Raw genomic sequence first — 15,666 nt, 5'->3', positions numbered from 1 at the left:
AAAAATTAACCACGATTAAACCACGTGGGATCCAAACACATAATTAAAATATACATGACCATAATAGTGGATTAACAACCTGCATCAAAACCAATACAAGCAAAACACTATATACACGCATATATAATTACGACATGGACATTATATCATAAAATGTAGAACCCATTACAGACTCTTGATACCAATTGTTGGGAACCACAGACTTAGGGTGTTACTATATTTTACGATAAAGATTACGAAAAGAGGATTACCTTGTTAATGGTTGATTCCACGCTCTTCTATTGTATTCTCAAATTCCCTTGAGCGAAGTGTGGCCTCCGTCTTCTCAAGTTATCCTCTCTTCTTGCTCCTTGGTGGCTACAATATGTTTTCACACAATTCCAAGCAAGAAGAGAATAAGAATATATATAGGCTACAATAGGGACCATGGATAATTAGGTTGGGCCTTCTAATTACATCTTGAGCCTAGCCCAATGTAATTAAATATTAAGTCAATCCACTAAAGAATTAATATTTGCACTACCTTTCCTAATACCGTAATTTAATTAATTCGGTTCCAATATTATTTGCTTATTAAATTCCCCATGTTTAAAATATCATATGTCCATTAATTAAATAAATTACTGATAATTTATTTAATTAATATCTTTTATCCTTGATCATCCACTCAACCTTTATTTAATTATGCCAGAATAAATTACACCTGCAGGGTTTCACATAATTAAATCTTTTTGAGCTTTCAAGGGGACATCATTAACCCGAATATTATCAGGACATGGATTCCTTCAATAAATAATATCCACCATGTATATAATTCCATCACCTAAAATATAATGATATAATTCAAAAGAATTATTTCATATATAAATCAAAGCATGTAAATAATATACACTTGTCAATTACTATTTCCGGATTAAGAACCTAAGCATTAATAATAACATAGAATCTTAATTCTCCTTCTTAATCAGTATTAAGGGAACAATTTTAAATTTGATCCGGTTCAATATACACAAAGTATACTAGCATTATTTAATAGTCAATATAAACTAATCTAAATAATACTACAGCCATACCGGTGGATTGTCCAACACCACCTGTGCTGTGAACCTTATTATATTATATAACCGTATTTAACAATCTAATATTCTGTATCCCATTTGATACTAGATTGTTCATAATATATAATATTAGACAACATGTAAACATTCAAATGATTCTCAAATAAACTGGCCAGAAATAAATGTACATACTTCAAATAAATATTTTCAGTATACACTAACAATCACATCTTGCAACAATTAGTATATCTTGTTGGCGGTTGATTATGTCTCGAAATGGGTTGGAGTCAAGGCTTTGCCGACAAATGATGCGAAGGTAGTGCTTAATTTTCTTCATAAGCAAATATTCGTAAGATTTGGGACTCCAAGAGTCATAATCAGTGACGAGGGATCGCATTTCTGCAATCGCAAGTTTAATGCCATGATGCAAAGGTATAATGTGAATCATCACATTGCTACAGCCTACCATCCGCAGGCTAATGGGAAAGCTGAGGTATCTAATAGAAAGATTAAGCGCATTCTAGAGAAAGTTGTGTGTCCATCATGGAAGGATTGGTCTTTGAAGCTGGATGAGGTTGTTTGGGCATATAGAATAGCATACAAGACTCCACTTGGCATGTCACCATTTCAGTTAGTTTATGGTAAGGGGTGTCATTTGCCTGTGGAGCTCGAGCACAAAGTGTATTGGGCTTTGAAGAAGTTAAACCTTGATTTGGATGCTGCTGGTAAGAAGAGAATGCTTCAATTGAATGAACTCGATGAGTTTCGGCTTCAAGCATATAAGAATAACAAAATATACAAGGAGAAACTCAAGAGGTGGCATGATAGGGGTCGTGTGCTCAAATCAATTATGCCAGGGCAACAAGTTCTTTTATTTAACTCTCGTCTCCGTCTTTTTCCTGGAAAGTTGAAGTCGAGATGGTTAGGGTCGTTTATTATCAAAACTGTGTTTCCAAATGGAGCGGTGGAGATTTTTGAGAATAATCTAGGCCAAGCATTCAAGGTGAATGGACAGAGGTTGAAGCATTATTATGGGGATAAGGCAAACCATGATGTGGTTAGTGCTGTTTTATTGTCCACTTGATTTCTATTCCAAATCAATTCAATTACCCCCATTACTTCCACTAATCCCACTTCTTTTCCATAACTAATTCTCTTTCAAAATCCTATATATACACACAATTATACATAAACTTCTCCATCACTTCTTAAATTCTCAAACACAACTCTCTCTTATACACTTATCCTTTCTCTCAACTTATTCAATCTCAATGGCACCCAAAAGACAACGAACCCAAGTTAGCAGCAGCACCACTGATTCTTCGAGTGTGGGTGGTGTGCGGCCTAGGTTTTCAACTCTCGAGGCTGAGGTGGAGTATACGAGGCTGCTTTTGAAGCCTATAGCCAAGGAGTGAGGTTTTTTTCCATCGGGGAGGGATGGTAAGTTATTGGAGATGATTTTGGAGATGGGCTGGGTTGCTTTTTGTGAGACACCCGCTGCATGCCCAAAAGTGTGGCTCGTGAGTTCTACGCGAATGCAAAGGCGGAGAAGAACGGTTATACTGTGGTTAGGGGGTTGACTGTGGAGTATAGCGCTGAGGCTATTCGTAGGGTCATTGAGCAGCCCGAGAGGAGGTCCAGTCAGGATAACTGGAACGAGAAGATGAGGGATGATTTTAATTTGGATTTGATCGTTGTGACGCTGTGTGTGCCTGAGACTCACTGGAAGTTTAAGAAGGGCACGAACGAGTATGCCACCTTCACTGCCTCCTGTATGAACAGCTTTGCACGTGCATGGAATTTCTTTATTTGTGCCAACATCATGCCATCTTCTCAAGTGCATGCTGTTACTTTGGAGCGTGCACGGTTATTGTGGGGGATTCTTCAGGAAGACTATGCGAATCTTGGGATGGTGATTCATTAGGGTATTTTGATTTTCTTGCAAGGGAGTACTACGGGTTTTATACCCTTTGCGTCCATTGTGACGAAGCTGTGTGTGGCGGTTGGAGTTTATTGGCCCGCACATGAGCAACTACTGCTTCCGAGTGCCCCGATTGATAGTTCGACATTATAGACTATGCAGGAGTGGTATAGTGGTAAGCCCGATCCTAAGGTTCTTGGTTATTCTTATGACCATCTGCCAAGTGGAAGGCCAGCTCCTCAGGAATATGCTGGTGGCATGACTCAGGCCAGCTCCTCGGGTTTACAGCAGCAACAACAGTAAGAAGAGGCACATGGTAGTGCTGGTATGAGTTCAGCGCAGTATAGGCGCTTGATGAGGAGGATGGACGCGATGCATGACATCTATAGTAGGTTTGCACGTGACCTCACCCAGGCGTTGGAGACTGCATTCAGAGCAACATGAGTTGATATCCAGTGGTCATTATTCAGTGAGGACTCCGTATATCCACCTTTAGACACTCCTGACACTCAACCCGTTGAGGGTGATGACCCTGATTCTGAGTAGGTATGTCTGATTTCTTACTATTACCTTAACTGAGGACAATGAATATTTTAAGTTTGGGGGTAGTAGTTAAGGATTATATGTTATGTGTGAGTTGCATATAGTTACATATTCACGATAGTTTAGTTCATATAGTTGCATAATTGTCATGTAGTAGTTTTTTTATTTTTGTTATAGTATGTTGCATATAGTTCATGCATTTCCATTATAACATGATCCCTTAGATGATTTTTATAATTGATTTGTGATATTGATGCTAGTGTGGTGATGTCGTATTTAGGAATGATAAGTCTTATCGAATTGATTTACATGCTAGAAGTAATAAAATTTCACTAAGTCTTATAGGTTGCTTGCGTGCTAGATTATGATCATGGTTTATTTGTTTGTCGAGGTTTAATCACCGGTTTATATTTAGAATTTAGGATATTCTGTTAATGATAAAATAACACGGATATTTAAAAATTGGAGTAAAAATTGGATTTCATTGCTAGTTGTTGTGGCTAGGTGTCAAATGGCTAGTAGCCGGCTCATTTAATATGAGTAGTCTAGTGTTGATCGAGATGGAGCAAAATGCACTCGTTCAGAACTTTATGAAAGAAAAAAAATAAAGAAAAGCAAAAATAAGAAAAGCAAAGAAAAAAATATGTGTTATACATAATTGATAACGAGTGGGCTCTTTAATACTCGAGTTATTAAGTTCTTAGGGGACTTTGTGCCTAGTGACCTAAGGCTTTCATAGTCTGGGATCCACTAACCTAACGCTCGCTACATGGGTATCATTGTATAAGTCTTTTTTGGATCTCACTTATTGCACGGTCAAATAAGCATATTTGTGTTGTTTATATGTTAGCAATAAAGGCATGAATCCATATAATAACTCCGATATAAAAATTGAAGTATTGTAAGTTATTTTGAGTTCAGCTCTTTATTCCATTTATAACCTTATGATTGCTTTGATGAGTAGTGAGTCATAATTATTGATCTAGTTGCGATAGTATGTCTCTAAGAATTTGCACGCACGCACGCACGTTTCTGGCTTGTAAATTGATTTGTGAGATTTAATTGAACTTGTGCGAATAACCGCATTTGTTAGGATGTTGCTTGTCGGTTGGTTAAGTTATTCTATAGGGATCGCTGCATTCATATTAGTTGCATTCATGCATTTTTGTTTCTTGTTCTTTCATCCTGTTTATGTTTGAGGACAAGCATCGGTTCAAGTTTGGGGGTGTGTTAAGTGGCATTTATGTCCACTTAGAATGCTCTATTAAGGCTTGATTTGATGTTTTGTACTTGAGTTATTTGTGTATTTGATGTGTTTTTGTAGTGTTTTTGCATTTCAGGCATATAGCAGGGATTCAGGTGATTTAGCATTGTTTTCATGCTAAAATGGTGTTAGGAATGTGTCAAGAAGATTGCTCGTGAAAAGACCAACTCAAACTAGCAAGAAAAGCAGAAATTAGGATTTTTTCTAGAGAGTCAGCGCGGCCGCACCGGGATGCAGATTGGCAGCGTGGCCGTGCCAGAGAGTCAGCGCGGCCGCGCCGGGATGCAGATTGGCAGCGCGCCGGTGAAGCTCGCGCCCGCACTAGGTCGGGTTTCAAGAATCCTGATTCTACTCCAATTTTGATCTTCTGGACTTTTAATCTGCATGGGCTACTATATAAACATAACTTATGATCGATTTTAATAACAAGATGTACCAGACTTAAGGAGAAGGCTTAAGAACACCGTATAGCACAATTCAACCAAGGCGAAGAGGATCTAGTTTATTCTTGTGATTCTTTGTTTTAAGTTGTAACTTTAGATGCTAGTTTTCTTATTTGTGAACCTATACTCTTGTATAACGTACTTGATTTTATTATTATTCAGTATAAAGACTACATTTGTTATACCATGATTTCATCAGAACCCACATTGATGATGAGTCCGATTATGGGCTAATCGTTATCGTGGGGTTCTAGCGGATTTACTTATGGATTTCTTTAGTTAATTTATTTCGATACCTTAATGTGTGGTGATTGTATGATATCCTAGTATTGGTTGTGCTTATTTGTCTTATGAGCGTCGCGAACTTATAAGATAGCGTGTTAATCTCTATTGAAGCAAAAGTGAATATAGGGGTTTAGAACTTGCCATGCTAGCATAGGTTCATGTATTTGATATGCATGATTCGTAGGTAATTTTAACCATCTTACTTGCCGTATGTAATCATGATAGATAACTTGTGCATTAAACCGTTATGTTGTCAAATTCTATACACATATAGGGTCTCAATATAATTGGTGTCTATTCAGCTTCTATCTCTTTTGTGGATGTCTGGTAGTATGGTATTCGTACAATGAAAGTTGGCGTTTATCAGTTTCGTGTTATCTGATTAGTGTCATCACCATCGCATGCTAAGGTTAAGAACAAAAAGGCTATTGAATGAAGTAGTAATGAAGTTAGAATCCCATGTTTGTATCATATAGTAAAATAATCCTCTTTAATCTCTCAGTTAATATGTTGTATAATCTTTTAGTTAATCATAGTTAAAATAATCTCAATTAGTTAATCATCTTAGCATTGAATAATAACCATATCATTGTTGCATAAGTGTATTAATTCAAATTAACCTAAACCAGTCTTTGTGGGAATGAACTAGAAATAATTCTATATTACTTGCGATCGCATATACTGCGTGAATATTAGCACGTGTTTTCGTCCTAACAGGCTCTCTGGCTGGCTGGTTGCAGCACTCCCTTGAATAATGCCCCTCTAGTTGCATCTATAGCATACCACATCTAGCTTGCTACACACTCCACCATGCTTCTTTCCACATACTTGGCAGTCAAGTAAAGCTGGCCTATGCGGGATTGGTTGGTTCCCAGTGGCTGGACGGTTACCTTGTCCTTCATTGCCTGTATTCTGCATATTAAAATTCCTCTCGGGATGGAAACTTTCCTTTCCCCTGATTGAAATTTGGAAACTTCCCTGCTTATGACTGTCCTTCATTTCCTTCAAATTTCCTTTTCTTAATTTCATTTTCTTTCTGAGACATTTCACTCTCTGTCTCCGCAATCATAACTTTCTGCGCAACTCCCGCATACGTATCCAATTCAAATATGGCTATCTTCCCTCGGATCCATGGCTTAAGACCTTGTTCGAACCTCTTATCTTTCTTCCTATTAGTGTCCATATAGGATGGTACAAACCTCAAAATTCCTTAAACTTACTTTCATAATCTGCCATTGACATATTCCCCTGCTTGAGCTCCAGAAATTTTAATTTCATTTGATCCTGAACAAACTGAGGGAAATACTTCTCTAAAAACAACTCCTTGAATCTATCCCACGCAACATCATCTGTACCTTCCAACATCTTAACAGTTTTCCACCAGTAGGTGGCTTCATTCTTCAAGTAGTAACTTGCAAACTCAGTCTTCTGTTCCTCTTTCACCTTGACTAAGGCAAATGCCTTCTCAATTTCCTTCAACCAGACTCTTGCCTCAATAGGATATACAAAACCTTTAAACTCTGGTGGATTCACCGCCTGAAAGGTCTTAATGGTTACCTGTGGATTAGTCTGCCTCTGCTGTTATTAAGTCAGGTGGACTGTCTGTTGGGCCAAGATCTGAAGAATTTGTGCTACAGTTGAGTCTATGGGACATGTATTCACATTCTGGTTATTTCTGTCTGGGGTGTTGTTGTTGGTTTCTTCATTCTAGTTGGTAGGACGGGTATTTATTCTTTGAGGCATTTTCTGTAAAGAATCAAACAACTTATTTAGCCTTTAAAACAAAACCCTTTTTATGAAAAGTTTTTGTAAAATAAAAATATCTCTTTTTGAAAACATTTTCAATCGTTGAACTAAGTAAACTGCATGCTTCTTTATAGAATGTAAATAATTAGGGAATAGAGGTACATGTTATGACAAGAGTTTATTATTGGTGCAATAAGTGGAATAAAACAAGTATAGTAATATAGATGACAATGCTGGAAAAAGAAAGGTACTGATATATATATAAAGTTTGGTGGTACAAGCGCGAAATGTTTTATTAAAGACAAAGGTACAACAGGCCTATCCATTATTCAACAAGTCTAGTTTATTATATACCCACCAAAAGTCTGATAATACACATTACACACTATTATATATATGTCATTTGCCACATCATTTATGTCGTCTAATTTCAGGGAAACTCTGGTCCACCAAGCCTCTCAAAGTCCTTCAATACTTCTCTAGCCCACCCCATAAGAGCATCTGGGGCTGCATACTCGCAAGTAGCTCATGAAGTCTGGCCTCAAGTATTCTCCGAATTACCTGAATCTAATTCTGAAGCTCCCTCACATTCCTGTCAATATCTATAGTTCTTATAATATGTTGTAGCTCCTGGATCTGATCCAACAAGGCTTCTCATTCCAAAAGAAGAGCCTCATACTTATAGTATGGATCAGGGTGTGGAGTAAACTGGAAAGATGCACCCGCAACTGAATGTCCGTTAGAGTCAGAATCAGCATGTGGGGGTCCTCGAATAGGCGGTCTCACACCAGGAGGTGGAATAGCTCGCAGTGGTGCAATCGTTGCAACTGGTATTATCGATGACACTGGTGGAAGAGCAGGACGTGGATCAGATGACGGTCTTCTGACTGAAGGCTTCGAGTGATCAGATGATATCGAGATAAAGGAATCCGCCATCGCTGCTATCTGAAAATCACGCTGCTAGATAAGAATCTCAAATCTCAACACGAATCATATTAAAACTTACTATTTAGTCGCACTCAACCCCTCGATATTTTATTTCTTTATTTCTTAATCTAATCTTAACCCCCTACCCATTCCTGACAATCTAGGCTTGTGGCAGTGACTTTTAAACTATAGCTCTGATACCAAACCTGTGATGCCCTCCAAACCCGGGTCAAAAGTTTGGGGTTCACAATACACACACACACCATATATAAACTTGTTTATTAATATAACAGTATATATGTAATGACCCTACTAACCATATTCCACAGATCGAAGCAGTTTAGAGTATGTCCACAAGCCACAACCTTATTTATATTACAACGTACTAAATTTCAGTTTATTTATCTTACAACTGAAGTAAACTTTATTACAAACTATCAACACAAACTAGTACACACATCCTCTGCTAGCTTATTCCATTTCAACCTGGAAACCTAGCTCGCGCACTTGTTTGGGGATCCTTGCTACCACCAATTTGCTTTTTAACTGGAAAAGAACATAAACAGATTTGCAAGAGTGAGCTAACTAGCTCAGCAAGTCATAATAACAACACTTAGATTAAACAATGATCACTTAAAATGATATAATGAATCAAGTTTCCTGATAAGCAATGATTAGAAGTGGATATTCACTTTTATTTTAAAAATCAAGGTTAGGCTGCTAATCAGTCACGCACTAACCCGAGCAAGGCTCCCAGCTTTTCTCTATATTCTAGATCCAAGGCACACATTGGCCTATTATGACCACGAATCTGGTCCGACCACGAATCTGGTCCGACCATGAATCTGGTCTATATTTGAAAACAATCTAATTCTAGAATAACAATATGATAACCAATGTAAATCAATATACTGAACCATAAACATCATTTATCTTGAAGCATAAGGAAATTCATAATACCCTGAAGGTATAACAAGGTAAACAGGAAGATTGACTTTCAATCAAGGAAAGAATCAGAAAATAGAAGACCGAGGGTTCAATATTTATAAAGATTGGTCTTCTGTTATTCAAAGCATAAATGTTCGTATGTTAAACAATTTCATATCAAGAATCAGTATATGGTAGATATGTATTTGTAACACCCCCAAATCTGGGGTCGGGGATCCGGGTTGTCACGCGTTCCATTTACCTTAATAAAACTTAATCTTAATACACAACCAACTAGTACGTACTGTGACCGCACAATATACACACCACAAGTTATAGTCTCTGAGATGAATACCAAAAATTACACAAGTCATTTTATTCCACAATTATAAGTCATTACACCTCAAAAGGGGTTTCTGAATAAATTTACATATTCTTTGCCATTATTACAATTCATAAATATACATAAGTCTGGTACATCAAAAGTTGAAAGTCTAGTCTAATGGTAGTTCCTACCTCAGCTACAACGACATCAACGCTTACAGGAAACTGCGGAACATTTCCTATCCGCTCGCGAATTGGGAGTTTGATCCTGTTCATCTTGTCTAGCTGTTGTTGTGTGATGGAAGAATAAAGCAAGGGTGAGCGACAAGCCAACCGAAATAACATGTATAATAATTAACAATATATGAGCATTCTCACAGTACTCACGAAAGTCTTGGTCAAGAAGAAATGAACCAAATTTGATATCTTATCGCGACCAAGTCGCAAAATATTCAGTATATATGTGTATATACTTTTGAAAATCTTGGAAATCCTCTTCCATGCATAATATACATAGAATTCCAGTTTATAACTGTATAAATATATCGTTGCAAGGTGATCTCATATATCTAACCTTGTCTCAACATTTTTGTGAAAATCTTTGTCATTCATAAGATAACCAATAAATAGATATAAGTTGAAAAAATAAAGTTACAAGATACTCCAATATACTTATATCTTTTCCGAATACTACTTGAACTACCACCGTTCAAGTTATAATCAGTTTCAAAGGTTCATCACATAGATGAGACTACAGGATAAGACTTGAATAGATTCAATCTTTGAAATATCATTTGAAAGAAATGAAGTTACGAGATACTTCATTAAGTCCCGATATATATATATATATATATATATACATCTTATACACTTCTTGAAAACCTCTGTCATGAAAAGTATAAACAGAGTTGTAATATCCAATGAATTTGAAAAGAAGAAAACCTTGACATAAACCTGATATTTGATGATCAGGCAAAGATACCAATTAAGTCACCTTTTTTACTAGTAGATGGATGAATTCTTCACTGGTCATCACCTTGGCCGCATTAGGACCTTATGATGGACTTCCACTCAACCACTTATGCTTTGATGGACTGCCACTCAGCCACTTACACCTTGATGGACTCCCACTGGGCCCATGTCGCTTATTCCAACGTATTTTGATTGGGCTTACTTCCCGAATGTTAGTCAAGTAATCAAACTCTTTTATCAAATTAGCAACTTCGTTATGCCAAAAATACACCACGGAGCCGAATCCCTTAGGTTTTGAGCAAGTATTTAAATCCCCTTCGAAAGGAAGATCTTAAATTTGAAAATGAGTTTTGGGATCCGCTCTAACTTTATTCAAAACTATCGAATATACTTTATTCGATTAATAGTTATAGAAAACTATATAATATATACTCGGGAACCTCGCCTCCCAGATTTAGGAAAATATTCAACTTTGGGTCCCTAATACTAATGGTATACGCAAATAATGCCTATCTCTATCATAGGTATTATGCAGTTCATAACAATTGAATCGACAATGAAACATCAAGATTATAAAACAAGCATATATATATATATATCATATCAACATGCTCCAATATATCGCAAGACTTGCTAATAACAACCATGCACTTATCTCAAGATAATACATCAATATATTTATATCACAACAACAGTATAACAGGTAGAAAACTTGTCTGAGTTCCGGGGTAGGCTTAAGCTTAGAGTGAGTCTGATAACCTATAAACAACAACATAAGCTGGAATTAAACCACGCTCTCTTAAGAAATTAGACTTTGTCCACTTAGACCCTAACGTTCGCTTTTGCGCTTAACGATTTACATAAGTCGCTCGAGTACCCTCGGCTCCACCATTTTTATAAAATTAACCGTTAAACGTTTTAAGGTGACTCTTTCGTGAGTACTTTACCAACTGCCTAATTCACTTTTCATAATTGTTTCACACAAGGTCTCAAAGTAAATCGAGGGGTAAAGGTTCGTTCACGAAACGCCGTTACTTAAAACGGTCATTTCTCCTAAACCGTACATCGGATCCAAGCGACAACATATGAAAACGAACCTTAAAACACAACATATCTAAGCTTAGAAGTTTTTAGTTCATAGCAGTGGGTGTTCGGGTCCAAAATTTATGCACAAAATAGTTAAGGAAAATCAGGCATTACGACGGCTATAACCTAACGATTTCCAAATTTTACCAACACTGAATCAACACCAATCCAACCACAACAATCCAAAAATCAACTACAAACAACCCAAAATCTTAATCACCATTATCATCCAAACAAACCAAATTTTAAAACTAAGGGTTCAAGAGTTTATACCTTCCTTGGAGAGCGGAGAATTACTAACAAGCCTCTAGGAACCTCTAACTATCTCTACCAAGTTTGGATCTTAAAGAAAACATAAGAAAACAAAATGTTAGTTCTTGAAAAAACTATTCATCAAGAAATTTGATGAATTGTTTAACTAAGGAATTCTTGGAATCTTGGCTTCAAACTTATAGCATAACTAAGTTATTAAATATAGGATCCAAAGAAACAAACCTTGTAATTTTCCATGGCCTAGAGCTTGAGTTTTGAAAATCTATTTCACCATTTATATGAAAAGGTCGAATGGAAGAAGAAGAAGAAGAAGAAAATGGGGGAGAGCTTTTGCTTTCTTGGTTTTCCTTGGGAAATGAGAAAGAAATGCTTGGTGGAGGATGATTCTTGAACAAATATCTTGATAAAGTGATAACATCACTTGCTTATGTCGTTGCTTGTATCATTCCTTTGCCACATATCACAATCTCATGGTATGAGGGTGTCTTTACTTACAACCACATGTTTTAGGTTTTCTTGGAAGCTTCATTCCCATTATACTTGCACGTGCTTGCCCCTTGGTCGTTTATTTGTTTTACGGTTCGCTTTACTCTCATTCTCGTTAATCGTTTGAAGGATCATATCCAGGATCTTATTACTTGGGCTTCCCTTAACCTTTCAAAATATTTTATATTCCTTAAATGATCCTCTCTTATAATCCTTGAATTGAAATATGTTTCATCATGTTACCTTATACTTAATTATGTAGGTATCTGGTGGATTTTCGGGAAAAAAAGCAAAGTGTCCGAATTCAAATTCTGATTATCTTTAGAAACCCTCATATACATTATGGAGTGCTAATATAATCTCAGAATATCCATTAAAGAACCCCTACACAGGGTGGTCTGACAATTTTTATTAATCACCAATATCAGCAAAAGGTACTATACATTAGGGTCTCAAAAATTTCCAAAAATTGGGTTATTACAGTCTCCCGTCCTTAAAAAGGATTTCATCCCGGAATCAGATAGGAAATAATCGGGGATACCTTTCTAGCCTTGCACTTTCTAGTTCCCAAGTCGATTTTCCACATTGTGGTTCTACCACAAAATTCTTACTAGCTTGATAACCCTATTCCTAAGCACTTGCTCCTTTTGATCCACTCCTTTTCTAGTTTTTTCTATCTTCAAAAGCTTGATCCATTGTATAGAAGTAAAAAGATTTATTGAGAGATCACTATGATCATAAACACTTATTAAATCGCATAATTATTACAAAAGGTGGCCATCCTTTAGTACTTGACAAGCAATTAAACAACATGTGGTACCCTACTAGGCTTCTATCACACAGACAGATAGTCATTCGGAAATACCTCCCCTTTTGGAAGGGTTTTTCTTCCCAATTTACACAAAATGAAAAGGAGAGAAAATAACAAATTTAAGAAAAAAATATGGTCGCAAAATATCTGTTTTGGAATCTACCTCTGAACTATAGAGGTTTATCATAGGAGAACGAAACATATATGTATATATATCAACATCAAGTATTATCGCATCGCAATTCACGTGCCTGAATATTTACTAATCCATCTGTCATTCTATGGACCCATATTTTTGCTTGTGTTTATAAACAATCACCTTTGAAACTCCCTCGACATCAGAAATCGAATATGGGATTTTATTCTAGACATCGTCGTTACTAGAATTCTACGCTTGCCCCAGAACCTTCCTCGTATGGTAATACGACTCTCTGTCGATAAGAAGGTATTTTTATTCAATAGGTAGATAATCGAGTAGCTAGTCTATCAATGATAACTTATATATCACCATGACCCGATTAGTGGTACTCAATCTTAACATCCATTACAATACAACACTCACGGTTGTTACCATCTCATTATTCAAAGAATCCTTGCTGCATTGCTATAGTCCACCGTGGACCTACGGTAGTCATTCATTTTCCTTGAAATCTTAATAACTAACCATACAGAGTCCATACCTGTCGTATCGAATTCTTCTATAGAGTAAACATAATCACCATTTCATGATTCATGAAGAACACTCCTGAACTTGGCGTATATATGACATAAAACAGATAAAATTACAGAAGAGTTTCAATCAAAGAAACGATAGCAGGTTAACACCATTATTAACCATATATCTTTATTAGGAGACATGAAGCTCAAAGGTTTATTCAGTCCTTTCATAACATGGCCCTGTCTTATCTCAAGATAGGACCTTCTAAGATAGGTAGCCCGCTTATGGCGATAACATGAATTAAATCTTTACCAAACTACTATTACGGTTGAGTATCGCACAATCATCAGAAGGAATGTCAATCTTTCATACCATAATACAACCTTCACGACTTTAACTAGCATTACTGTATTCCTTTGGCATGAGTTCCTATAATTGTCCTCTTACACTTAAAGTGTGGGCCACCTCTTTGGTAATTCCTGATAGTAATATTTCCTTACAATCAATGTCATTTGAACCATCTTCAACTAAATTTTCTACCTCATTTCCAATCAGTGCTTATGTGAAAATTCTCTTCTTAAGTCCTGGTAAGAAAAAAAAATATCACCATTTTTCCATAAGTCATTGCCTTATTCTTCAAATGTGAACGTCATCGTGGCTGACTCTCGATCATACTTAGGACGTCCCTTATCTTGTGTCCTTGTTGTTTTCACCAATCTCAACCTTCATTGGGTCGATCTATACCTTCTTATGGTTAACATGTGCCCCATTTGGCATCATTATTATTATGTCATATTTCCTTTACCAAAATTTATATTTAGAAAACTTAATTTTTACCTATTTTCTTGTAAATCTTGAGGGTTATCCTTGAATCGTTCCTCCTGTATTCCTTAGGTACATGGCATATCAAAAATACCATTTATACATACTAGAACCATTGTCTATATACTTTTGAAAACTTTCTCTATTTGTCTTTAAAGGTTATTGTTGCCTTAGTCCATTCCGTACTACCTAAACTCATAATGTCCCTATTAAGGGTGAAATTCCAAACTTTATGCATTCCCCAATGGTTCATCTCAAGTTATCGAGGTTATATCCTTAATTCCACCTTTAAAAAGGTACTTGCATTCTTTCAAGGATAAATCAAGTCATATATCCCTGATAAGGGTATCTTATTCAATTATTCCCACCTTGATAGTCTATACCTAATTTCACAATAGCATCCTTATTCAAACTGAGGTCAATCCATATGGCCTCCAAAAGATAACAACGGTTATCCCCTTTCCTTGCCTGATTTAGTAATGATAACATGGATATTCTGGAAGATATTGGTCATGTTCAATGTGAACTTCTTCTTACTAAATCCTCATTTACTTTTGTTGTTTATCTCAACAGTCATCTCAGTGTTGGGATATCTTTTATACTTGGTATCTCCCGTTTGGGCATCAAGTCACAGGTGTTACATACACTTCACATTTTTTGAAGGTTAATTCCTTCATCTAATTTATTAATTTCTTGCTTTCCTGTCTCCCCAGTCCATCCGTGTATCATTATTTACTCCATCGATTTATCTCAAAATCTCATCGAATCCTCTCAATTTGAAGGATTCATTATACGTATCACTTAGGCCTTCCCAACCTCTATTTTATCTCATGATCAGTCACCAACATCCTGATGATGACACACTTCTTTATTGCTAGGATTTCTTAGGATTTCCACATTCCTAACTCCCTTACTGTTACTTCAACTCTATTTCATTTATCTTCCTTTATGCTCCTTCACATTTCAGTCTTTTATTTTTTGTTTCCACTATAACCATTTCATGAACCAACATAACATAAGCATTGATTTCAAACATCACGTCATTCTGGATTCGTATCCTTCAGACAAACCTTGATGACTTTCACAACCTAGACTCACGATTCATCATACTTGTCCACCT

The sequence above is a fragment of the Apium graveolens genome, chromosome 11 (genome assembly GCF_009905375.1).
Source record: "Apium graveolens cultivar Ventura chromosome 11, ASM990537v1, whole genome shotgun sequence".
Lineage (NCBI taxonomy): Eukaryota > Viridiplantae > Streptophyta > Magnoliopsida > Apiales > Apiaceae > Apium > Apium graveolens.
Note: the sequence above shows the minus strand (reverse complement) of the source record.